Here is a 26,818-nt window from a genome sequence, read left to right on the forward strand (position 1 = left end):
GAGTGCTCTCTCTTCATTTCATTAGTTTTTAAGTTTTGAGAGATAGTCTTGTAATTAGGAGAAGGGGATTCTTAGCTTTGATTCATATTATTTTATTGTTACACTTTCATGATTTGTCATTTGATTCTTGTAATGTAATTTGAGATAGCCTTATTTTTGTGAGCTCACATATGTTGTTTGTCATTCAACTCTTCACATGTTGTATTGCTTTTCCCTTATGCAATTTCCTGCTTTCCTAGTTAGTGTTTCAGTGCTTTCCTAGATTAATTTCCTGCTTTCCTAGTTAGTGTTTCAATGCTTTTCTAGATTAATTTGATTTCAGTAATTTAGATTAGATTAGTTCCACTTCGGTCCTGCATATATAGTACATGTGCCTCGTAAGCCTATGAACCTCGGATTGACAAATTAAATAGTTGGGCAAGTACTACAACATAATTAAACAACAATATTTTCACCCAACATTTTTGCCCCAGCAACTATGCCTCGTAATCCTATGAACCTCAGATTGACAAATCAAATAGTTGGGCAAGTACTACAATAGAGTTAAAAAACAATATTTTCACCCAACATTTTGGCCCCGACAATGGTGCCAAAATGTTGGGTGGAAATATTGTTGTTTAATTCTGTTGTAGTACTTGCCCAACTATTTAATTTGTCAATCTGAGGTTCATAGGCTTACGAGGCACATGCACTATATATGCAGGACCGAAGTGGAACTAATCTAATCTAAATTATTGAAATCAAATTAATCTAGAAAAGCATTGAAACACTAACTAGGAAAGTAGGAAATTAATCTAGGAAAGCACTGAAACACTAACTAGGAAAGAAGGAAATTGCATAAGGGAAAAGCAATACAACATGTGAAGAGTTGAATGACAAACAACATATGTGAGCTCACAAAAATAAGGCTATCTCAAATTACATTACAAGAATCAAATAACAAATCATGAAAGTGTAACAATAAAAGAATATGAATCAAAGCAAAGAATCCCCTTCTCTTAATTACAAGACTATCTCTCAAAACTTAAAAACTAATGAAATGAAGAGAGAGCACTCTGTTATATACATGAAGAAGATAACCATCTCATAATTACAGATCCACTATTCTCTCAACCACTCTCAACTACTTTCCCATTATTACAAGATATGATCCCTTCAAATCCTCCACACATCTCTCACATATGATAAGATATGCCAACCAAATCCTCCATGATCTTCTCCTTAGGAATAGGCTTGAATAATTATCTCCATAAAATGGTGGAGGAGATATTCAAGAAGTCTCTTGGAATTAATCCTTCACATATCTCCTACACATTACAAAGCTCACATATTCTTGAGATATATATAAAAACATGTATATTTTCTAATATTTAATCATAAATTCACTTATAATACAAAATGAATAAAGTGGAAAATAAGAAGGTGAAACCCAAATGTATTTATGAAAATGATATGATGTGTTATCACTGAAAATTTTGTTGCCAAAATTGCTCAGACTAGCTTAAGGACAAACTGTTCCCGCAGCGCATAGATTCTTTTAGCAGTTTTGCAGCGCAACATCTTTTAGGTGATTTCGTAGCGCATAATTCATATTTTGCATTGGCTGCGCTACGAAATGGGGGATTTTTTCGAATTCATAGCAGCTGTCATGCAAAATAGCTCTGGGGTGGATGCACTTTACAGGAGGCATGCTCTTAAGCTCCTGCGTGTATGCTTGTCATCAGTTCTGAATCTGAAGGTGACAGTTTTAGTGATTGCAAGGTACTACCTCAGGTTAAAGGCACCCTTGTTGTTTGTCCCATGGTAGCTGTTATTCAATGGAGGAACGACATTGCTCGGTTTATTGTTGAAGGAAGCACTAAAGTTTTAGTTTATCATGGCGCAAATGATGAAAGATTTACAAGATAAAAGCAGCTTGGAATATCAGCGTATGTCTTGGGATGCTCTTCGTAAAAGTATCATGGGCTTGTAAACAAAGTGAACGCATCAAACATTAAAAGCATTATTCTAGCTTAGATGCCTTTCCGCTAGCTGGCAGAAGCATTACAGCACGGTTGTCTGAGCTTGACATTATAGCAAAACAAGTGGAAGCAGGGGAAGGCCTAGTCATGTCTCTGGAAGTTAGTCTTGGAAAACGAGAAAATATTTTGGAAGTTGGACCAAAGAATGCTGCTCAGGTAACTCTTGCAAGTCCCGTGCTGAATGAGGGAGAGCTAGAGCTACTGAAGAAAGATTCATATTTGAAGGCTCGCAGATTACCAATATTTTTGATATCAGCAAAGGTCTTGATGGATCTTTGGAAAAAGCAATAAATAGACTCTGTGAAGCTGCAGATGAGGCTGTTCGAGGTGGTTCACATCTGTTAATCCTCAGTGATCGTGCCGATGAATTGGAACCAACTAGGCCAGCAATTCCTATTCTTTTGGCAGCTGGAGCTGTTCATCAACACCTCATTCAAAATGGCTTGCGTATGTCAGCATCGATAATTGCTGATACAGCTCAATGTTTTAGTACACATCATTTTGCTTGCCTAATTGGGTATGGTGTGAGTGTTGTTTGTCCATATCTGGCACTGGAGACATGTCGTTAATGGCGTCTGAGTGCCAAAGCTGAAAATATGATGAGGAATGGGAAAATGCCAACAGTTACAATCGAGCAAGCTCAGAAGAATTTTGGCAAGGCAATTAAGGCTGGCCTCTTGAAGATACTCTCAAAGATGGGTATCTCGTTGCTTTCTAGTTATTGTGGAGCACAAATTTTTGAGATATATGGGCTAGGTAAAGAAGTGGTTGACATAGCATTTTGTGGGAGTTTCTCCCGAGTTGGTGGTTTGAATATGGATGAGCTGGCACGTGAATCATTGTCATTTTGGGTGAAAGCCTTCTCTGAGGATACTGCTAGGAGGCTTGAAAACTTCGGCTTTATACAGTTTAGACCTGGAGGTGAATATCACGGCAATGATCCAGAGATGTCAAAATTGCTACATAAAGCTGTTCGTGAGAAAAATGAAAACGCATTTTCAGTCTACCAACAACACCTTGCTAACCGGCCAGTAAATGTCCTTCGTGACCTCCTAGAATTTGCAAGTGATCGGCCTTCTATTTCTGTTGGGAAGGTCGAACCAGCTTCAGAAATTGTGCAGCGCTTTTGCACTGGGGGCATGTCACTTGGTGCTATTTCAAGGGAAACACATGAATCGATTGCCGTGGCAATGAACAGAATAGGAGGAAAATCAAATTCAAGGGAAGGTGGTGAGGATCCTGTGCGTTGGAGACCTCTATCAGATGTAGTTGATGGATATTCATCAACATTTCCACACCTTAAAGGTTTTCGAAATGGTGACACTGCCACTAGTGCAATTAAACAGGTTGCTTCAGGTCGGTTTGGTGTTACTCCAACTTTCCTAGTTAATGCAGATCAGTTGGAGATCAAGATTGCACAAGGAGCAAAGCCAGGCGAAGGAGGGCAACTGCCTGGAAAGAAAGTCAGCACTTACATAGCAAGATTGCGTAACTCTAAACCTGGTGTACCTCTGATATCACCTCCTCCACATCATGATATCTACCCTATCGAGGACCTTGCGCAATTGATGTTTGACCTTCACCAGGTCAATCCAATGGCAAAGGTTTCTGTCAAGTTTGTAGCAGAGGCTGGAATTGGAACTGTTGCCTCTGGAGTTGCAAAAGGCAATGCTGATATAATACAGATATCAGGACATGATGGGGGCACTGGAGCAAGTCCAATAAGTTCTATCAAACATGCAGGTGGTCCTTGGGAGCTTGGTCTTACAGAGACACATCAGACACTTATTGAGAATGGGCTGCGCGAAAGGTGTGTTCTAAGTTTTGTAAAATTTTGCTTAGTTCCTTATTTTGAAGGCATGTAGACCCTGCTATACATATCCAAGGTAAAAAGGAGTTTTGCAATCAGGTGGCAGAGCAGTAAAAATCTCAAGGGAAATGGAAATTGTTTAAAACAGTTTCGCAGTTTCGTAGCGCGCTACGAAATTGCGAAACTGCTGTAGGTGTTGTTTTTAAAACGCAGGCAAACAGTTTGAAAGAAGAATCAGAAATTTGCAAAGGGAACACCTCAGTGACATGAAAGGGATCAAAGGAAGCTGCTACAGCCATTCAACATATGCCAGGTGTACCTTTAACAAAAGGTGAAATCTTTTAACCTAAGTTTAAGATTTTTGGTTATAAAGCCACTTTATTCTCGGTGATTAGGGTTTTGAGGGAGCTGCATACGAGAAGTTGGTTGGCACACCTGTCCATCAAAGAAGCTTCCAGCATATCAGGAACATGGTGATTCCATTTATTCTTGGGCTATTAAAGACTTAAAGTTCATGTTGCTGCATATTCGAAGTGATGGGGGACCAGAACCGAAAATTTAGGGATATTCTCAGCCAACACGGAGCAGATCAAAGCCTTCAGTATCCAAAGCCAACATGGGACATTAATTGCTCATCTCATGCCATCTCAGCCAAACGAAGAGGAAGCCAAGTGCCAAAGCTGCAAGGAGGAATCAATTTATGAAGAAGATAGAGTTAGAGTTATAACCAAATTAGAACTCTTTAGAACTTCTGTTAGTGGTTATTGTATTAAATAGTTTGTTAATAGCAGATAGGTGTCATTAGTGGCAGTCATCGAGCTCCCCTCATGCTGGAGGAGGAAGCTCCAAGTAGTTAGAGTCATGTTTCTATATATAGCTGAATGATCGATGTAATTAGGGTTGGATGTTTTTGAGAAACAGAGTTTATTTTGGCTTATGTAAGAACTTGTTTTCAGTAATACAAATGACTGCTTTTTCTTCTCAGGATTCATACATTGTTTCAGATGCTCAAGATATATGTGGTTTTGTTTTATCCTTTATGTTTTACAACTTTATAGATACACAATCACTCAGAATTCACTCTGCTGCTCTGATTTCCTGTGTGTATTTGTAAGTTGAGGTTTATTTGAGAGGTGTCTTGAGTGTTTAAACATTACATGCCCTGACTTCTATGAATGAGTGGTTTTATAGTTTGCTGAAATGATGATTAACTCCATGAGCCCAATGGAAATCTTTGTAAGGTCTGTCCAGCCAATTTATATGTTAAATTTACTTTGCAAGAGTTAGCCATCTCATCAATATTTAAAATCAATAACCCTTTGAGAGAGCCCTCTCAGGCTAAGGAGGCTAAGCCTTAGTCAAAAGTCTGGCTTGAAATAGTTACACAGAGTCTGACTGATTAGCAGCCTTCAGTGCTTGATTTTGTGATAACATGATGAAAGGTTAATGGGATGATGAAATGTAAGGAATAGTGAAGGGAAAGGTGGATGAAAATACGACATTTCTGAGTCCCAACAGGCTACCTCATATAGGTTTTCACTAATGGGTCTGCCTCAAAGGAGGTTTCCACTTTAGGTTTTTTTTTTCTTCTTGTGGGTCAAAGGTTAAATGGATTTGGAGTTTTGAGGTTCCAAATCAAATTTATCTTCTTACTTATTGAATCAATAAATTCATCCCTAGAGAGGGGCTTCTTGTAGAATTTCAATCGATAACCATTTACCAAAAGTGGAATATTCTCTTCTTTTATAGTTTTTCTCTAGACTAAACCATTATCATGGCATCTTTGAACTAGATAAGGTCTGATCCATTCGTTCATGAGCTTCCCTTTAAAATCCTTAAACCTTGAGTGATAGAAGAGGGCACAATCACCCTCCTCACAGGCTCTAGTATTGTCATGTAAGATGTTTCTTTGCATTTGGACCACTTTGGTATGCAATAAGGTCGCATCCTATATTCATCAGGTGCATTTAATTGTTGTAGCCTTGCATCCTATACTTGGTGATATCCATGTCAAGTAGGGTTGTCATCCTTAAATTGGTGTACTCAAACTCAATAAATAATAAGACCTTATTTCCATATACTAGCTCGTAGGGGGTGAACCCAATAGTGGTCTTCCAGGTGGTTTTATAGGTCTAGGGGGCCTCAACAAGTCTCTTTTCCCAATCCTTTTTGTTCTTGTTGATCACGTTGGTCACAATGCTCTCTAATTCTCTGTTAGTCACCTCTAATTGTCCATTTTCTTGATGTGATATTGCTTCATTGTACCCTCAATCAAATTGGAGGTGAACTGGGAGCCTTGGTCTCTCACAAATTCTCTTGGAAAACCAAACTTGTAGAAGGTGTTTTCTCTTAGAAACTAAGCTACTTTCTTCTCAGTTATTGCTTTTACTTCTTTCACCTCCCCCCACTTAGTCAGGTAGTTGGTGCACACAATAATGTATATCTTTTGTCTAGATGGAGGATCAATAGGACCAATGAAGTCTATGCCATAATTATCAAATGGATCAAAAGACACTTGAGGTTGTAAATGCATTTCATCCTGATATGTGAGTTTCCCCATCCTTTGGTGTTCATCACACTATGCAGTTTATCTTTGGGCATCTTTGTGAAGAGTTGGATAATAGTATCTTGCTTACAAGATCTTGTAGATTGTCCTCTTGGAAAAAAATGGCCCTCGTAGTGTCCATCATGACAAGATGAGAGAATTTCATAAAGGTCATATTCTCTCACATATCTTCTTAGGATTTTATCAACCCCTAACTTGGAGAGGTTAACCCCAATCCAAGTGTAAGAAGCACTCTTTGTGACAATTTTTCTTTTCTCCCTTAAACATATGTGAGGAGAGAACTTGCCAATAGCTAAGAAGTTAGCTATGTTAGTGAACCATGGAGATAAGATTGATATAAAAAAGATATGCTCATTAGGGAGTTGGTCATCCACCACTACTTCACCATCTTGTTTTTGTTGCTACAACACCCTCCAAAAATTCACTACATTCAAATTTTTTAGCCTACTTCACCATCCTATCTAGTGTTTCTTTCATTATCAAGTGTCGTTTAAGGTTCTTCTATCTATTTTAAGTGTTCTTGGTCATCCTTATATGTCATTGCATTGGTTGTAACATCTTTAGTGCATATCATGGTCAAAACATCTTTGGTAGTTGTAAAATGACACTTTTGGGTCACAATCACACACACTTCATATGTCGTACTTGGGGAATGTATGTAAAGTGTCATTTTGATGTCTATTTATCATTTTTCATTCTTGTCTAAGTTTCCTCGATGAGTTGGTATGTGTCACACATGAATTTATGTCTAAACCCATTGTGTTCACCCCTTACTCTATATTCTAGAATTAAACAAACTTTAGTTTTAAAGTGAACCCATTTAGGCAACAAGCACATGAGCGCACTCTTAAGCCTTGGTCAAGAGTCCTTAATTGTTTGAAAGTGCACCATGCACCCTCCAAGAGCGCATAGCACACTCCTCAAGCATCATTCCCCTTCCTTGTTCTTAATTGCGCCCTTTGAGAAAGTAAGCCTTCCTTTGAGCGCACTCCTTTGACTCGGAGAAGTGCACCCTCCTTGAGTGCATGACCACACACAGAATACCCAAAGTTGAACCCTTCAGCAATGTGCCCTACACCCTCCTTGGCCTTTGATTGCATGAGCACACTATGTATCCTTAAAGCTTCACCCTCCATCCTTCAATAATGTGCCATGCAACCTCCTTTTCCTTCCTGACTACATGGGCACACCCCAAATCCTTGAAGCCTTCCCCTTCAAACTTCAACTCTAATCCATGCACCCTCCTTGTCTCCCTTGAACACACAATGCACTTGGGAAGCCCAAAGCCTTCTCCTTTGTCCTTCGTACATATACCATGCACCCTCCCTTGAGTTCCTCTTTCTCTTGAGCGCATGGGTGCATCCTGAAGCCCTAAAGCCCCTTCGCTTTAGCCCTTTAGCCTTTCGAAGTGTGCCCTTGGGCCCAAAAGATCCCCTTGATCCTTTCAAGTGAACTAATAAGGAATTAACATAAAATTTACATAAAACATGTTATAACAGGACATTTCCAGGCTGATGGTTCCTTGTCATGACTAATTGCAACTACAAGTATCTCAATAACAGCATGACAAGCATGCATGAAGAAGATCAAGCAAAGAAGGAAAAAAGAGGAAGAAACAAAGAACAAATAACACATTGAAGTCTTGATGATTGAGGCACCCTAAAGACTCCATAAGATCAAAGTCCCTTTGGAGGGTGAAGAAATCAGCAATTGAAAGTCACATTCAAAACAAAGACATGAGTGGCAGCCATGTCACCCATTCAAGAAAGTCCATTTCATCAGTCACTATAGGTCCCAGTTATCAATAATAATGACTTGTCATGTCCCATCACATGATGATGTGGAAGTTATGATGTAATGATGTAATGATTGTAAAGAAAAATAAGTAGAACTCCAAGAGTCATGTATGGAAAACGGAGCCATGGAATTCCAAAAGGCATGTAATACCAAGATTCATATTTAATTCCAAAAGTCATTTAGAAGTCCAAAGGCCATTAGGAGTTGGAAAGTCAAGAGTCATGAGGATGTTGTTGGTGCCTTGGTTTTTCAACAATTTTACCATTTTCCACCTCCATTTTTTCCCATTTTTGTCAAAGAAATTACTCCACCTACCTTTCCATCACCATCACTGTCCTAAACCTGTCACGACCTTGAAATGAGGTAAAAGCATTTCATTAGTGTCATTTTTCTATTTTTGGTTAGGTTTGAGTAAGCTTGAGTTATATTCCTAAGGAGTTAACTAATAACTATGGGTTAAGTGTGAAGATTTGCAGTAGTATGGACAGGTCAGCTAAATATGGAGGGAGTGCTTGTCAACAACCTTGTTTTGTTATTTTTGTACTCAATAGCCCAGTCCAGGATCTGTACTCAACACCATGGAGGCTTAGTAGACTTCGTGCTTCTAGAGGCTTGGACACCATAGCTGGAGATTTTGATCGAGCCTGAGTTTGATGTTTTCCACAATGAAGATCTTCTACATCCTCATCGAAACAGGTCCATGCTAATATTGGGATTTGTTAGAATATGTTGTGCCAAGGAGAGAAAGGTCATTCCAGCAATCAGATCTCAAAGTCTAATTTAGTCAATTCATTGAATTTTCCATGTATGGTTTATTGTTGTTCTGAACGTGAATCAATGCCTATAAAGGCCAATATTGTAATGAATTAGTTGTTGAGAAGGTTGTTATTGAAAAATATTGAGTTACCAAGTATTGTTCAGACATTATTATTCATAATTGAAGACTTTGTTATGGCTATGCATTGATCTTGAATCATTTCGAGTATTGGTTTACTATGAGTTTTTTATTTGAATGTTTTAAGATTTTCTTTCCTACAAGTATTTTAAGCTTACCTAGGTGTGGAAGGGCCCACCATCATCTAGGAAGAGGCTTCATTGTTAGTCTATAGGAGTACCATTGCGTGTTAATTCATTATCGTTGTTTTTATCCAGTGCTGGTGTGAGTTCATTGAAGTTTATTGTACAAATGTGTGAGGAATTTAATTAATTTTGGATTGATCTTAAGTGTGATAACCTTGCATTCATTGCTAGATACCTCAATTAGGAATTATAAGTGCGTAGATCCTTATGTTTCATAGAGACTGTGCGTATATCCTTGACAGAAAGCTATGCTCTCTTCTTCATAAACATTGAGTTGTATTTTGATATAAAACCATGCTCCGTTATGTCGCTTAAAAGTACATTCATTTATATTTGTGATTAGAATATCTGTGATAAGTATATCAATTGCATTTTGGAATTACTTAACGCGATCTCTGTGTGTTCAAACCGATGTGTCCATCTCTTTAATGAGGTTTATGATAAATGATAAATCGTGTGGATTTCTCTATGTATAACAGAGAGTTTGATTTATGGTATGCATTTGAATTTTGCTTTTGAATGAATCTCAATTAGTCACAATAATAATTTCATTCTCTATTTCCACCATTGGGTTGTTCGATTTCTTTCAGACATTTTGATTCAATTTTCACATTGTGATCTATCATAAAGCATTTACTTATTGATTGGAGTAGTTAAATTATCATAGGATAATTTAATTTCATTCTCGTATAATAGATTAAATATTGATTTCCATTTTATTTAATGTAGAATATAGGTTGATTTCAAGCATTGAATTGAGTGACTTATGTTTCCAGTGTGATTCGATCTTTTACATTTCTTTGAGTTGTTTGAGTTGTCATAGACTAGGTTTTCATTTTAATGCAGTAACTCAGGATTTGATAGCACTAGTCTTAGATACGTTTGTTGAGATTCCATTCCTGTAGCATTAGTTTCTGTAGTCATTCAAAGTACATTTTATAAGGTGTTTCATTTTCAAATAAAGGCAGTTTGATCGGAATGAATTGAAGGCAGCAGAATAGGATTTGATTTTAGAATTATAGTCTAGTCTCTTTATCATGTTTTGTAACAAGTAAAATATGTGTTTGATTTATTTCAATAGTTATACGTTTGAATCCTCATTTAAGATTTATAGTTAGAATGAATTTCATTTAGTTTTCAGTTTCAATAAGTTTTTCCTTTGATTCCAGAGAATTACAATAAAGAGTAGAGTGGATTTAGTTAAGTGGAATTCTTTCAGATTGCTTATGCTTTCTAGGAATGATATGAGTGCTTAATTAGTATTGTTTATTTTCCATCATTCTATACTTAACAATCAAAGGAAAATCACATACTCTAAATTTGATCTTGAACCAAAGATGCAGTACAACTTGTGCTTACGAGTCCTGGTTGACAATTAATAGTAAGATATTTAATCACTAATTAAAACTCCCAACATTTTGGCATTGTTTCCGAGGAGTTGTATTTTGGTTCAAGTAAGATTATTATTACATAGTTTCAAAGGTATTGTAGGCAGTCAGAGGGTGGAGAAAGTACGGTAAGACATGAGTGAAGAGCCATGCATCCACTATTGTGGGGTTGCTCCAAATTCTGATAATCTTTGCTTATCTTTGAACTTTTATTTCCTTTTCTTTATGCTTAGAAGTAGAAGTAGACCTAGGGATAGTCAAGGCAGATTTATTGCTAGTTCAAAATTTCCTACAACTTTTGGTCCAACAAACACACCAATCACTAATCCTACTAATCAATATGTAGGAATAAAGCAAGAAGAAGGAGGTGTTGATAGCAAAGTGGCTTTGGAAAGAGAGATCTTGAATCAAGACGAGGAAACAATTGAACATATCATTTTTGGAAGTCGGAAGGAATTGTATTTGAAGATCTAGAATCAACTAATATCAAGGACCACCCTTCAGTACCTCTTGTTGACCAGGTAATCATCAACAGGCCTCTTCAAGAACCTATAGCAGACATGGCCAACCAGGAAGGAGAGAACAGAAAAAATGGAGAACGTTTAGGAGAAGGAGAAGGTCAACGTCATAACATATTAGGACAAAACAATGAGGAATGTTAGGGGGAAGGAGAAGGCCCACATCACAACATATTTGGAGGAAACCATGAAGGACCGAGGGGAGGACTGGAAGAAGAAGAGGAAGAAGAAACCACTTTTGGGTTTCCTATTCTAGATGTAACCAGGAATATCACTATGAAAAACATACCAATGGCATCTCTTCTGCTCTTCTACGGTAAGTCCTCCGAAGACCCAAATGCCTTCTTATTTGAATTTGACATTCTATGTAGGAGTTACAATTATTATGAGGATGCACATAAGCTCAAGCTATTCCCAGCCACCCTGAAAGATGCAGCCTTAGATGGTTTATGAGCCTAGGTGAACACACCATCTACTCCTAGGATGATATGAAGTCTGTATTTCTCAAGAAATACCAAGACTTCTGCAAAATTAGGGATGTGAATGATATTCTTAGGATGCAACAATTAGAAGACGAGACCTTAGAAGAATATCTTGAACATTTCTTTTATAATTTCCATAAATCCCGGGGGGCACATCTAGATGAGAAGATTGTTAGAACTATATTTTTAAAGGGGCTAAGGGATGAATGTATCAAAACCTTAAATCTTCTAAGTGGTGGGGATATTTATAAAAATCCTTTTGTTGAAGTGGTTGAACTATGTCACACTTACTCACGAAGTCAGGCTAAAGTAGGAAAAAAGCTCTGTGACAACTCCCGAGATTATGTGTCAAGAAATCAGAAATCTGTACCTAATGCTGTCACTAGGGTGGAATTAGGAAATCTATTGGAAAATTTCAAAACAGATATCCTGAACACTATTGGTAACCAGCTTGACACAATAAAACTTAAAAAGAAACAAGAAGATGAGAGGGCTTCCATGGCAATCTTTTGTCCTAAATGCATAAACAAGCATGTTGAGAGAGAGTGTCCCATTAATGTTCTTGAGGTTTGTGGGATTTTTGCTTTAGAACACGCAACTGAGAAGTGTCCATCTCTTCCCAGTTTAAAGGCTATCTATAAGGGTAATGCCGAAACAAATGATTCCTCACAAACAAGCAAGAAACCCTCTTGGAGAAGCTCAAATCAAAACATGTTTCAAGATCCTAGTTCTCAAGCCTATGGTCAGAACCAACCTTGGAATTTCCAACCATCTTATCCTCCTTGGTTTAATCCTCAATCTCAAAACACTCCTTGGAATCAGTATTGGAGGGGAAATCCTTATGGAAACACTTTCCAACCCCAAAACCAATCCTATCCTCCATACTCAAACATGCCTAGTACGTCCTACAATCCAAACATTCAACCTTATTAGCAGGGGTACAACCCAAATCATTATCAACAACCCTCACTGCCTCTTCCTCCTTTCCACCAACTTTTACCTGCACCATCTAACCCATCACCTTCGTAGGCACCACCATCATTGAACCCGCCTCGTCCTACTTTGTTGCCTATGCAACCCATAGCTAATCCCAACCATAATAAACAACCTCAGCCTGTACAAAATATAGAAGCACAACCTTTTCCTACCTATATGATCACTGTTGTCCCAATAAATGAGATTCAACTACGATCTGGGAAAATAGTCAATAAAGGAAAATCAGTTGTCATTATTCAGGAAGAGGCCCCTCAAGAACAAACTGAAAATCACATCCAACAAGAAAAACAAAAACAAAAAGAAGAACCAAATGAACCTCCTTACTCAGAAAGATTACTTGTTAAGAAGGAAGAGATTCCAATTGAATATGATTTAGAATCAGAATTAAGGAATGTTTGTATTAAAATTCCACTATTACAAGCCATTAGAGACATTCCTATCTACACTAAAATCATTAAATATCTTTGTATTAAGAAACCAGGAAGGAAAGGACACAAGAATCAAAATGTAAAAGTCATGAGTGAAATGTCCAGGATGATCTCAGATTTACCATTAAAATATAGCGACCTAGGAAATCCCATAGTGACTATTGAAATCAATGGAGTACTTCTACCAAACACCCTTGTAGACTTAAGAACAGTGATTAATGCCATGACTTTTGAAACCATGACATCTTTACAATTGCAAGGGATCAAACCTACACCTATTATTTTAGAATTGGCAGATAAATCCATTATTAAACCCATGGGAACCCTAGAAGACATAGTAGTCACCATTGCTTCCTGGCAATATCCCATCGATTTCATTGTCATTTCTCCTAAAAAAAAAGACACCTATAGTACTAGGATGCCCTTGGTTAGCTACTGCAGATGCTGTGATAGGGTGCTGAAGTGGAGAAATGGTCATTTCCAATGGATTATATAATCAAACCTTGTCAATTTTCCCCCTGCTCAAACTATTGTTGAAGTACCATTATGGCTAGAGAGTCCTTACAGAGATGAGGATTGTATGTTTCCTTTATTATCATTAGAACAATCTAGAGGACTCTAGGAACAATTAGAAGATCATATTTTGCAGCAATTTTTATCTGATCGTTCTTATATTGATTATCCTATTTCTTTTATTGGTTATTAGCATGTTTTCAGTAATGAGTTTCAGGAAGCTTGTCATCTAGCTATATTTTCCTCATTCACAACAATAGAGGACAACAATGAGCTCACTACTGAACCAATTGAAATCAGTGAAGGAAAATTTTTGTACATTGGCAATGAACTAAATGAAGAACAGAGGCAACAATTGTTGAGCATGGTTCAAGAACAATCCAGAGCTTTCACCTGGGACTATTTGGACATGAAGGGCATACACCTAGATACATGCATCCACCACATTTACACCAATGAGGAAATGAGACCAATCCAATAGCCACAGAGATGCATGAACCCAGAAAGAAATTGTAAAAGAGGAATTGCAGAAGTTATTGGCTACAGATTTTATCTATCCTATTTCAAATAGCAGATGGGTGTCACCTTTGGTGGTGGTTCCGAAGAAGAATGGTAAGTGGCACATATGTGTTGATTACAGGGAGTTAAACAAATCTACCCTATGAGATTACTTTCCGCTACCATTTATCGATCAAGTACTTGACACACTCTCTGGTAAGAAGTATTTTTCTTTTCTAGACGGGTACAATGGGTATAACCAAATTCAAATAGCTGAGGAAGACCAAGAGAAGACCACTTTCACTTTCCCTTGGGGTACCTATGCCTATCGAGTCCTCCCTTTTGGCCTTTGCAATGCCCCAGCTACCTTTCAGCGAGTTGTCCTAGCCATCTTTTCTGACTTGATCCATGACTGTGTAGAAGTCTATATGGACGACTTCACCATATATGGAGATGATTTTTCCCAAGCTCTGGCAAATCTAGAAAAAGTATTGATTCGATGTCAAGAAGCCAACCTAGCCCTTAGCAGTAGTAAATGCAAAATGATGCAAACTAAGGGGATAGTTTTGGGCCATCATGTTTCATTTGAAGGAATTAAAGTCGATCCAGCCAAGATTGAGGTAATCTCGCATATTTCCATTCCTAGTTCACAAAAAGAGGTAAGAATTTTCCTAGGACATGCAGGTTACTATCATTGATTTATTGAAAATTTTACAAGAATTGCAACACCTTTATTTAAATTGTTGTTTGCAATGATGATTGTCAACATGCTTTTCAGGTATTAAAAGACAGGTTGTCCACCGCTCCAGTATTGAGGGGACCAAATTGGTCCTTGCCATTCCACATTTGCACTGATGCTTCAGATACCGCACTTGGAGTAGTTTTAGGACAAAGGGAAGATCACTCACCTTATGCTATTTATTTTGTTAGCAAGAATATTTCCCCTGCTGAACTAAATTATAACGTTACTAAAAAGGAATTGTTAGCATTTGTTCATGCTATTAGAAAAGTTAGAAATTACATAACTGGTTATGAGACTTTCATCCATACTGATCATTCTTCCATTAGATTCTTGATGAAAAAACCTATCACTAATGGTAGGATCACTAGATGGCTGCTCTTTTGCAAGAATTTAATATAATTGTGATTGATAGGCCTAGGAAAGATAATTTGGCAGCTGACTTCTTGTCGCAAATAAATGTCATGTAGGGAAATGTACCAAACCCAGTACCAGATGATTTTTTGGATGAGAAATTATTTTCTATATCTACCATTACTCCCTGGTTTATCGATGTTTCCAACTACTTAGTGTTGGGGAAATTGCCTTAGAATCTGTCTACCAAGGAGAAACATAATATCATACAGTGGAGTTCCAACTACTCCAAGATCGATGGGGACTTGTTCTACACTAGACACGACTTGATCATGAGGAGATGTGTGCAAGAAAATGAGATATATGATGTTTTGAAGGCCTACCACAGTGAGCCTTGTGGGGGGGCCTTTGCAAACAAAAGGACCACATACAAAGTCCTTCATACTAGGTACTATTAGCCCTCACTTTTCAAAGCTGCTAAAAATTTTGTATCCAGTTGTGACGCTTGTAAGAGCATGGGGAGGCCAGTTCCTTCGAATTAGATGCCCCTTCAGACACAAATATCCATCGAACCTTTTGAGAAATGGGCATTAGATTTCGTGGGACCTATCTCCCCCATGTCAAAGAAGAAGAAGTATATTTTAGTTTGCACTGACTATGTTATGAAGTGGGTGGAAGCCAAAGCTTTGTATGCTGCAACCGAGAAAGTAGTAGTGGAATTCCTTTTCAAGACATATTCACTAGATTTGGATTACTCAGGAGATTGTCACTAACCAGGGCACACAGTTCACATCAAAATTGGTCAAGTCTCTCACTAAACAATATTGAATTAAACATTGAAATCTACTCCTTACCACCCCCAAGAAAATGGGCAGGTGGAGTCCACAAAAAAAGTGTTAGAATCCATCTTAACCAAGACCATTCAGTTGCATCACAGAGATTGGGCTGACAAGTTGTTGGAGGCATTATGGGCTTACCGCATCACTTGGAGGAATGTGATAGGGCACACCCTATATGAGTTAGTTTATGGTAAACAAGTGTTGCTGCCCATCGAGTTCCAAGTGAAAACATTTCGAACAACCACTCAACTTGGGATGAATCTTAATGAAGCCCAAGAACAAAGGTTAATGCAGTTGAATGAGCTGGATGAAATTAGACAAGATGCATTCCATCAAACTATGTTGGTGCAAGATCAAAGAGCTCGTTGGCATGATAAGTTTATTAAGAAGAATATTTTCCATCCGGGAGATTGGGCCTTGCTTTATGACAGTAAGTTCAAACACTTTAAAGGAAAATTCTCCACTTAGTGGTTAGGTCCCTATGAGGTGGATGAGGTTTTCGACAATGGTTCAGTTCACATTAAAACTATTGATGGCAGTCAGACCTCCTTTGTAGTAAATGGCCACCGTCTCAAGATTTATCACCAACCGCTCTCCCGACAACAATTTTTGTAGGAGGTAAGAAGAGATCTAGAGATGGAGTTGGTTCATGAAAATGACCAGCCTCTTGTTGGTTCATCTAGTTGATTTCTTTTATTTATGTGTGTGTGTGTGTGTGTATATATAATACTCAATGGGTTTTCATTTAGGTGTTTCTCCCCATAGCCCATGTAGAATAAAGGAGAAATTTGTCTTGGGTAGGTTTATTCCTTTAACCATACTTGACAGATTAATATGGAAAAGGAGCCTTTTGGAGTCTTCTTTGGATGTTTTCAAACTCTCAAAAATTGAAACTCCCAAGAAGTAATTGATCCAGGCTCATAAAATGACATGGGATAGTGGTAGCCTAGGGATTCCTTAAGTACAGATTTATTCTTTTCCGAACTTAAGGAAATATTTATGGAAAAGAAGCCCCTTGGAGTCTTCTTTGGGTGGTTCAAACTCTCTAAATATGACAACCTCGAGCAATGGCTACTTTAGGCTCGTTAAAATAATATAGTAGTAGTTAGGGATCTGTTGGGCATAGAATTATTATTTTCTGGGCTTAGCAGAATACTTACAGAAAAGAAACCCCCTAGAGCTTTCTTTCTGGTCATTTCAAGCTCTCTAAATAAGAAATGCCTTAGGCAGTCATCATCCCAGGCCTAGTTAAAAATCCATGGGGTGATAAACATGTTTTATTTATCTTCTGAAAAGAAATAATCAGCACATTACATGGCATTGAGTAAAGGAATTTCTAAATTTTGTATTCCACACTCTGTATCTAGTAGTTTCTGTACTATACTATGTAAAAATTGCAAGTCTACTATTACAGATGTATTCTAGAAACAACATTTTTGGGAGCATGATTGGTATTATGTTTCATTTGTATGAGGATTGCTTCACAACCAGTGTTCATTTATACTATCATCCAAGGGTATTCATCTCCACAACTCAGTAATATATATGGCACTATGAAAATAGAGATTTGCAGGTTTTGTACTCCACTTTTGTACTTAACTTGGTAAAAATTAAAAGTTTTGTCACTAAAATTATATTTCCAGAATAGTGGTCTGTTTTGACCATCAACAACCCCCCTTTTTATTAGTATTATTAATAACATTAATAAATGGGGACCCTTCCAAAAAATCAATTTTAGCATTTAATGTTGCCTTTTTGTTTTTAGAATAAAACGAGATGTTAAAGTGGAACTTGCTAAAACATGAAAATTTACCTTTCATACTTCAAGCGCACAAAACTTCAAAAACTACGAGTTTCCTAAAAAGAACTACATGAACATAAGACCTAAGCAAAAGCTTTATAACGAAAAGTCTTGAACATTAAGGGAAATTTAAGAAACCCGATTTAAAACGATTATTCTCGCATCGCAAAAAAGTTACAGTGGGCATCCCTTATAACGTTATTCCTTGAAAATGCGATCTGCGAGAATGCGAGATCACAAAGCTTATAATCTTATTGCATCACAAATTATAAAACAAGGGTGCCACTTTATGTAACATAACCAAATATTGCGAAATGCGATAGCATCTCGCATATCGCATATCACAGTAGCTCAACGAAACGATGTTTTTAAAGAGAACGGATTTTTCAATATTGCGATCTGCGATATTGTGAAGCAAATCGCAAAATCACTCCTATCACAGATCAAAGGGCTCAGAATTCTAGGACAGTACTTTCCTACGTTTGATGCAAAATTATGAACATTAAAGTTTAGCATAATGGTCCATTAGTGGTCATTTATTAAAAGTGATTCGGATCAGTGTAAAAGACCATTTGAAGCAAGTTGATATCTTTTGATATGATTTGGAATTAAAGATCTCCCGTCACCTCTCATATTTCTATTGATTATTCCTGTATTCACTATCTTCTTATCATATTTTTGCTCTCTACTTGCAACTTTCAAGAAGAGCACACAGAGCTTAATACACGAAGAAATGGGGAAGAAAGGCAAGGCTCCTGTGTCTGAGAAAACAGAAATGGCCCCATTATTCACAGACACCACTTGTAGTCGAGACGCAGGGATATCTACGTGGGAAGCCATGTATCAGTTTTTGGAGGATGAAAAGCCAAGAATTATGGAAGTTACAGCTACAACAGACGGGCGCGGCTTCTCTGAGGTGTCTCTATCTGAACTTGCTTGCTCGTTTCTACATCGTATTGCTACAAGGCCGAAGTTACTCCCATACACTGACATGGTGAAATGGATTATAGATGATGCAGACATATCCGACAGAGAGTTCAAGATGGCCAGCCAGCAAGTCTTGGGATCCTTTACTCCAAGCAATTTGAGGCATATGTACCACTTTCCAGAACCCCAGGCTAGTTACAACAAGCAATTCGTCAAGAAGTTCGCCAAATAGAATGAGGACTTCGCAGAATGCACAAAGCACTGGTCAAATAATGAGGAAACACTTAAAAAGGATAAAAACAGTATGTACGCCACTGGATCTCTTTGTTCTCCTTATTGTTTCATTGCTGCAATGTTATGTAGATTGTTTGGGAAACAAGACATCAACAATTTTTCATTAGAATGGTTACCTTTAGTGGATGCGGCTACAAATGCCACAATAATGAACTGGGCCCAATCCTGTCGGACAATTTGGACACTGCAATTTTAGGATACAGAACTAAAAGAAGCTTTTCTTCGAGGGTTTATCCTCCATTATTTTTTAGCGCCTATGTCATGGTCTCTATTTGTTTTGTTTCCGATTTTCCTATTATGGGATGGAAGTGGACGGTACAAAATCCACTTCCCATTTAGATTTATGATAAAGTATTGTGGGAATCCAATTTCATCCCACATTTCTTCAAAATTTGTTATGGAGTTATGCTCCCAATTTATAAAATGCTTTATAACTGAGATGCCCCAAGGTTTTCCCCAAAGGCTAAAGTAGATATTCTCACTGTGGCAAGGTGGTTTGGGGAAGAGTTGTTCACATATATCAGAGTATTTGGTAGCATTGATTCACCCCATGCGCTACCTCTTTATGTCCCCGACAAACTAATGGCCAGGGAAATAGCTTATCAACCTTTGGTGTGGGGGGAATGAGCAAGGTATTGAAAGACTCCAAGAAGGCCATTTGGCCCCAGTTTCTTGTTGTATGTGGAGCCTTTACATTGCATGACTTAGGTCATGCTTTCAAAGAAGTTGATAATATGTTATATTTACAACTACCAAAGTTCCCGGGGAGGAAATATGATCCCTTTGGTGTTGTGAGTAATTTTACCACAACGGTTAAAATAAAAGTGTTTTCCAATGAAGAATATCCCTTTGACGATGTTTTTCTGTAGAAGAAAACTTTCAGAGAAGTTCAACATATGGCACGAATTGTTTTTGACCAAGAAAATCTCCAAAAGTTCGACAATTACAGAAAACAAAGATTATCAAAGGTCCCATTGGACCAATTGCTCATCAAACCAATAAGGGAGCCTTCTCCCAGTGTTATCATAAGTGAAGGATTAGAAGACAAGTCTAAAACAAGCTTTGAAAAGGAATCAGCTGAAAAGTCTGGGGATCAATCTAAGAGTGTACACAACAGAAGTGAGGAATCAATAAAAGACACAGCTTAGTCTACAGCAAGGTCTAATCAGCAGGTTTTGTCCACAAAATAAGCTGAAGTTCCCACCCCTCTTACAAAGGCAACAAATCCACTTGTAGTTGATCTAGAAGCGGAATGGGAGAATTTTAATAAGTTCATTAACACAGAAGAACACAACATAGATCCATTGACAAACCTAGAAGCGACAACCATAGAAATGGTGATAGAAAGGGTTATCAATACTCAAGAAAGGGAGCACATTCCTGTTGCTCCCTCGTCTAAAATTGTACTAAGGATAGAGGAAATTCATCCTTTAGACGTATTTTATAGCCCTCAACATAAGGTTGTTGTCAGAAGGAAAAGAAAGAAAAGAAAGCTGGATGTCGTGCTCACTCCCAAGGATGAACCTTCAGACGTTCTTTGCAAAGACCCCACTACAAACCCATCGGAAAATCTAACTAGGCTCTCTCATATCGCAGGTGCATATGCTTCGGCAACTATTGGGAAGGAAACAGAGGTTCAATCACTACTTAAAGAGAAAGAGGGTAGGATTTTGTTTTTGGAACAACAATTACAGCAAGTCAACATCAATCAAGAAGTAGAAAAAAAGTTGGCAAAACTCCAGCAAGACTTCTAGCAAATGCAATTGGAACATCAAAGCAGTTTGGCTAATAAAGAAGAACAATTACAAGGTATGATAGAACTACATAAAGATGATCCCAAAATTGAGGAGTTTATCACAAAAGCACTTACTCTTAATTCCCAGCTCTTGCAATAGAAATAACTACTCTGCCAGAAGATCTCGCAATGGAATTCCCATTGCGAAATGAGCGCTAATATTACAAATCAAGTCATAGATTTATGACTTGAATATGACTCAAACTTTGAGAAAGTCTCAGACTTCTTGAACTGGTAGAGATCCGAAGAGGGAAAAAGAGCAGACATGCCCAGAATTGACGAGTCACATAGAGACATTTTATTTGCGAAATGGGATTCCCGGCTTAAGGAAGCAAAACAAGCGATGGAAGAGGCAACAACAGCAGCAAACAATGTCATTGAGTGCATAAATGAAAATCTGCACAAGGCCATTTTAATAGCAGAGACCACCCCAGGCTTTCTTCCGAAGCCACAATAGCTTCAAACAGAGTGGAAACAAATAGTAGAGGAAAGGGCAGCAGTGATTAAACAAGAAAACAGGTTAAACTCGGAAACATACTGGCAGTACCTGGTAAAGCCACATAGCCAATGGATGACCTTAAAATGTCTCATAACCTCTGCCGAGAAGATAGTGCCAACTCATGCCAATGTCATATTTGTAGGATAGTTAAAAGCTGAAGTCAACCAACCGATGCTCTTGAAACCGATGTTGAACATTTGCAATCTAAATGATCAAATGCAAGATTTATCATAGATACAGTTTATTTTTATTTTAGTTTATTTGTGCTTAAATGAGGCAGGTCGTTTAAACCTCCTCATCTATTTTTGTAATATTTATTTTTAGATTTCATTAGAGTAGTATTTAAACCCCTCTCATGCATTTAGAGAGGAGTCCAGAGTTTTATCAAAACAATTCTCCAGAACGTGAATTTTTCCCCCCACTGAGGAGGTTCTGATAAAATGAATGGAACGAGATTTATTTTCTATATGTGTTTGATATCTACTACTAAAATGCACTTTTGTACTCTTAGTGGATGTTAATTTATTGGAAGATAGATCTATATTGCTGCAGCTCACGAGTAGAACTTATTACCAATGGTATTTTTATCTCCTAATACTCTTTACTTATGTGTCAATGCGATAAATCATTTTCAGTTATTTATATATGAAATTTTGAAATGTTTTGTTATCATTATTGCACTTATGTATGATGATGACTTACTTTTTTTATGCTGAATATGTGAATGGATCTTATGCGATATATTTCTCATAATTGTTTTAGATAAAATTTTATAGGGAATAATCATTTTTTAAAAGGATTCTATTCTCATTGTGATTGAATGATTTTCATTATCAATTACTTTTAGAAGTTACTTTAGATCACATAAGTAAACGTTACTCCCAGGATAGTTTAGAGTTAAATGTTTTCTTTGATTACAATAGATTGCATATGATAGTTAAAAAGTAAATTAGATTTAGAATAAGCATTCACCCCATAAAAACCCAAAAAATAAAAAAATCATCCCGTTAGCACAAACACACATGATAAATAGATTGGGAAACTGGTCCCATCATCCCCAGTCAGAGCCACTATTCCAAACGCAAAAGGAGTTGTATCAAGGTCCGGACCGCGTGGTTATCCCCCTTATTGGAGACCCGATTTTTTTAGCCTTCAACATATTTGGCGCTAGAAGGAGGGCCTGACTGTGAATGGAAAGTAAATCTACATCTTCACGCCATTGTAAGAGTAAAACTCCCTCACCATCACCCTCAACTTCTCGTTCGCATTCTAAATCACCCATCTCTGAACCAGCAGTTGAAAAGAAAAATACAGAGCACATTACTGAAATCCCAAGCAAGCCAGATCATTCTTCCTCAGATCCCCTGAGTTACAAACTTTAATTCATAAGCTATAGGAAATTTCATTATCTCAAGAAGAATCTAAGTTTTCCCAAGGTAGTGTCACTTCTCATCTGACCCCATCTTAACGACTAACTAGAGCACAAAGTGAAAAATTAGGAATCCCACCAATTGAGTTTCCTTTACCAAGTTGTAAGAAAGCTAGGAAAACACCAGTAGAATCTCAGAGTGAGGTTATATCATCATCTTCATCTACCACCCCATCCATATCATCATAATTTCATTCATCCATCCCTCAATTCCAGATTGTGGTTCACACAGGTACAGGAGCAACATCCTCCTCTACCCAACCACCTTCAACTACTACCACTCCTCCTCCTACTCATACTCCAACAATGGCAGGAAATCCACCACCAAGGCCATGGGCCAATCCAAGAGCTGTAAGAATGCTTGCACATTTATCGCAATTATTAGCTCCTCATAAGAAATGGCTTCCCAAGTGTTGAGTGATAAAAGGTGTCTTTTTAACTCCTAATTATCTTCACATTAATTGTCAATCCAGGTACGATTTTCTATTTCAAGAGTGTACTCAGTCTGAGGTGGCTATTTACTCAAAAGTAATTTTTCTATATTGTAGTACAGTGCTCTCAAATACAAGAATAAATGGATGCAGCTGGTGAACTCAAATTGCAATTAAAAGAAACTCAATGCTCTGAAACTAAATCATTCACTCAGGAAATTACAACAACTATCAGTCAAGGATGCAGTAGCAATAACTCTTTCCTCTGTCAACTGATGTAAATGAAATCAATCATGAACAAGACCCTCAATCTGATAACTTAGACAGTGATAGTAAATGTCCTTTACAGTTGCTAATCTTACACTCCACACCAAAATAATTAACTGGAAATGACAATTCAATCAATAATGTTGCTAGTAGAAATGAAACAAACACACTTGCTGCAAAAAAAATGTGAAACCAAATCCTTGCATGAAAGAGATAACAATAAAGCCTATTTGAAAAACAAAGTTAATTTAATGGAAATGAAGAGTAAAGCTAAATTAATGGAAATGAACAACAAAACTAAATGGAAATGAATAGCCAAGCTAAATTAAGGGAAATGAACATCAAAGCTAAATTAATGGAAATGAACAACAAAACTAAATGAATAGCAATCTGTAATGAATGGCAGAGTCCGAAGTGAACAGCAAAGCTTTATAACTAGAATGAATAGCATAACAATTTAAATTGCAAAGGATTATAATCTTGTTATGATGGAAGAAAATGGCAACGCAATTCAATTACAATTTTATGCCATAAAACGATTTCAAGGAAATGTAAAGAGACAGGAAATTATAAAGCAATGCAATTCAAAGAAATGAAAAGTAAATCAAACCATCACACGACTAGAATTGTAAAGTAATGGTACAAATAGCAAGTAGATCCACCAGGAGCCAGACCCTTAGCCACAGGTGAATATTGCTGGATTACTTTAGGAGATGCGAAGGAACAACAACTGCTTTTATATATTAATCATTGCATAAACATTACAGTAGTTTCGTTGTCTACTTCAACAGCGAGAGTCAACAATAAAAGTTACAATTTTTCAATAGTAATTCTCCAGAGTAATTCCTCCTCTCCTCCTATCCTATCCTATCTATCTCTAATCTGATGATCCATCTAATTCTCTCTCTAATCATCCATCATGAATCATCTTCTCTGATCTCTATTTTTATTTAAATACAGAGAGAGTAGAGAGCAGTTACAACAAGGATGATTACAATATGATTCTCATTACAAAATTGGATTGCTCACAACAAATTGATAAACAAGATCGTATCTGGAATATCTCTTCATCAATCATTCAACAGGAACAAGTCAAATTTGGCATTGTAGCTGAGATATTTTGGAAAACGGCCACAACAGCGAATCTAAGAAAAACGTCTTAAGAGAACCTTTTGTTTCTCTTAGTACAGATCGAATTTGGGAAAATGGCTCATTATAAAACTAATTTGGTCAGTTCTAGAAAAAACCCATGTTTCAGATTTTCCAGATTCTTCTCCATTTTCCCAAATTGTCTAATGCAAAATTTTCACTTCTTATTCCATCGAATTTCTGAGTTTGAATATTTAATGATGAACTGGAGATCAAATCTTCAATCTGGAAAATATCTTGGAAGCTAAAATGCTGAACAAATTTATTAATAAACCATAATTGGTAAAATCATGCATAATAATCAATTTATTAAAAACAAAGGAGAAGAAATAATATTTATCCATAAGAGCATAAATAATTATAAGATGGAACTATATGATAAACCATGATAAATGACGTGATAAAGAATGGTAGAAATGGATGAAATGGGTGTTAAAAAGTGATAATAATAATGACATATTGACGGCCCAACATACCCCCAAACTTAATATATTTCTTGTCCTCATGCAACCCAAAACTTAATATATTGCATGTCCTCATGCAACCCAAAGACTCTGTGTTAACCAAGCAATGAATTCTTCCTCAAATAATGAATATTCAATTTTAACAATGTTGATGAAGGCGTAACAATTTTTTCATTGACGTTCAACTTATGTGTATATGAAGTTGTAGAAAAATATGATATAAGTAACAACAAACTTCATTAACCATTTTCTCAAAAACTATAAACCAGATTTTGCTGAAATTTTGCACGTAGATTTATAATATATTAATGCTTATATGATCCAAAAATCAGATCATTTTGACGCATGGATCATGAAATATAATAAAAATGGTTGTAGGTGAGAGTGCATGATTTCTGAAATTGTATTACTAATTTAACATGAAATTATCTGGGTTTGTGTATTTTAATGATACGTCTGTGTTATCTAGAAATCACTAGAATTGAGTTTATAGTTTTAAAAATATATGGAAATCAATTTCTGCACTCTATAAAAATGAAATTGTATGCCTTAAATGAGAAAGAAAGTAGAAAACATCCATCATGCGTAGTAATGCCTCCCCAAACTGAAGAATTAGCATGGCCTCATGCAATGCTAGAAAAAAAATTGAGGTGGTCGCTATCATCTATTGAATTCTATGCTTGGTGTAAAACAACATGGAATAAGGGGGTGTCGAGAATGAATAAGAAGATCAGTGGATGATAAAGACATGGTCATAAGAAAGAAAGGAATGAAAGCAACACTCCCCCAAACTGAAAGATGATATGTCGCTGAAAAATGGGAAGTGGTAAAGATGTGGAATGAATGATGATAAATAATGCTCAATGGATTTTCATGAAATTCTCCTAAATTCGTAATAAATTAGAAAATTATGCTATTTTACCTCAAGTTTTACCTCTAAAAAAAATGTAGAATGAAATGTATGGAATGGCATTTGTTGAAGCTGATGTAGGCTGAGCGGATACTGAAAGTGATGCAAAAGGTGGAAGTCGTGCAAGCACATCATGTCTAAACAACTGTTCACGTTCGCGAGTTTCTCGAGCCTCTTCTGTTAGTTGTAATAGTGTGGTCATGCTGTGAATAGAATTTCCCCCCCATAATTTTTGTTTTCCTGTAAACAAATCACTATTTTGCATACAATGTTCTTGAATCCACAATGTTAGTTTTGAATAGAAACAGATAAGATGCATGCAAAAATTTCAATCAAAAAAACTTTTGTATACATGCAATACTAATATTTTGTCAAATCAACAAGTTATGGTAGAGTGCAGTAATAATATCACATGCTATCCCATAATGCATACATTCCCCCCTCCAATTAGAAAAGGGATTCCATGACCATAAAGCCTATGAAAGGTGTTATGCTGATGGCAAAGCAAGGGAATGAACAATACAACAGTAAATGAAGTAGAGTACACATATCAATGATAGGACAGCGAGAGTTATGTTTATAATGAGAGCAGAGTGTATAAAAATAGTTATGAATAAGAGATAGGATGCTTGGGATTGATGATAAGTTATGCGAAAAAGAAAAAGGATAGCAATATGCCAAGAAGATGCTTTGCTGACAGTATTCTAGCTGAAAATGATGTGATTGATCTGAAAACAATTTCTCATGTGCAAAAGTTCAAAATAGGAAAAAAATTAAGGAAATAACTTCTCTGATAAAAAGAAATAATAAGAAAAGGGTATTA

General features: G+C 36.9%; 1 pseudogene; it reads left to right on the forward strand.

The window, feature by feature from the left end:
* The first annotated feature begins 1,615 nt into the window (after positions 1-1,615).
* On the forward strand, positions 1,616-3,886 carry LOC149263511 (ferredoxin-dependent glutamate synthase, chloroplastic pseudogene; annotated as a pseudogene).
* Positions 3,887-26,818: the final 22,932 nt, after the last annotated feature.

The sequence above is a fragment of the Pinus tabuliformis genome, chromosome 6, assembly GCF_031772625.1.
Source record: "Pinus tabuliformis cultivar Carrire ecotype Pingquan chromosome 6, CPIR1, whole genome shotgun sequence".
In the NCBI taxonomy this organism is placed as follows: domain Eukaryota; kingdom Viridiplantae; phylum Streptophyta; class Pinopsida; order Pinales; family Pinaceae; genus Pinus; species Pinus tabuliformis.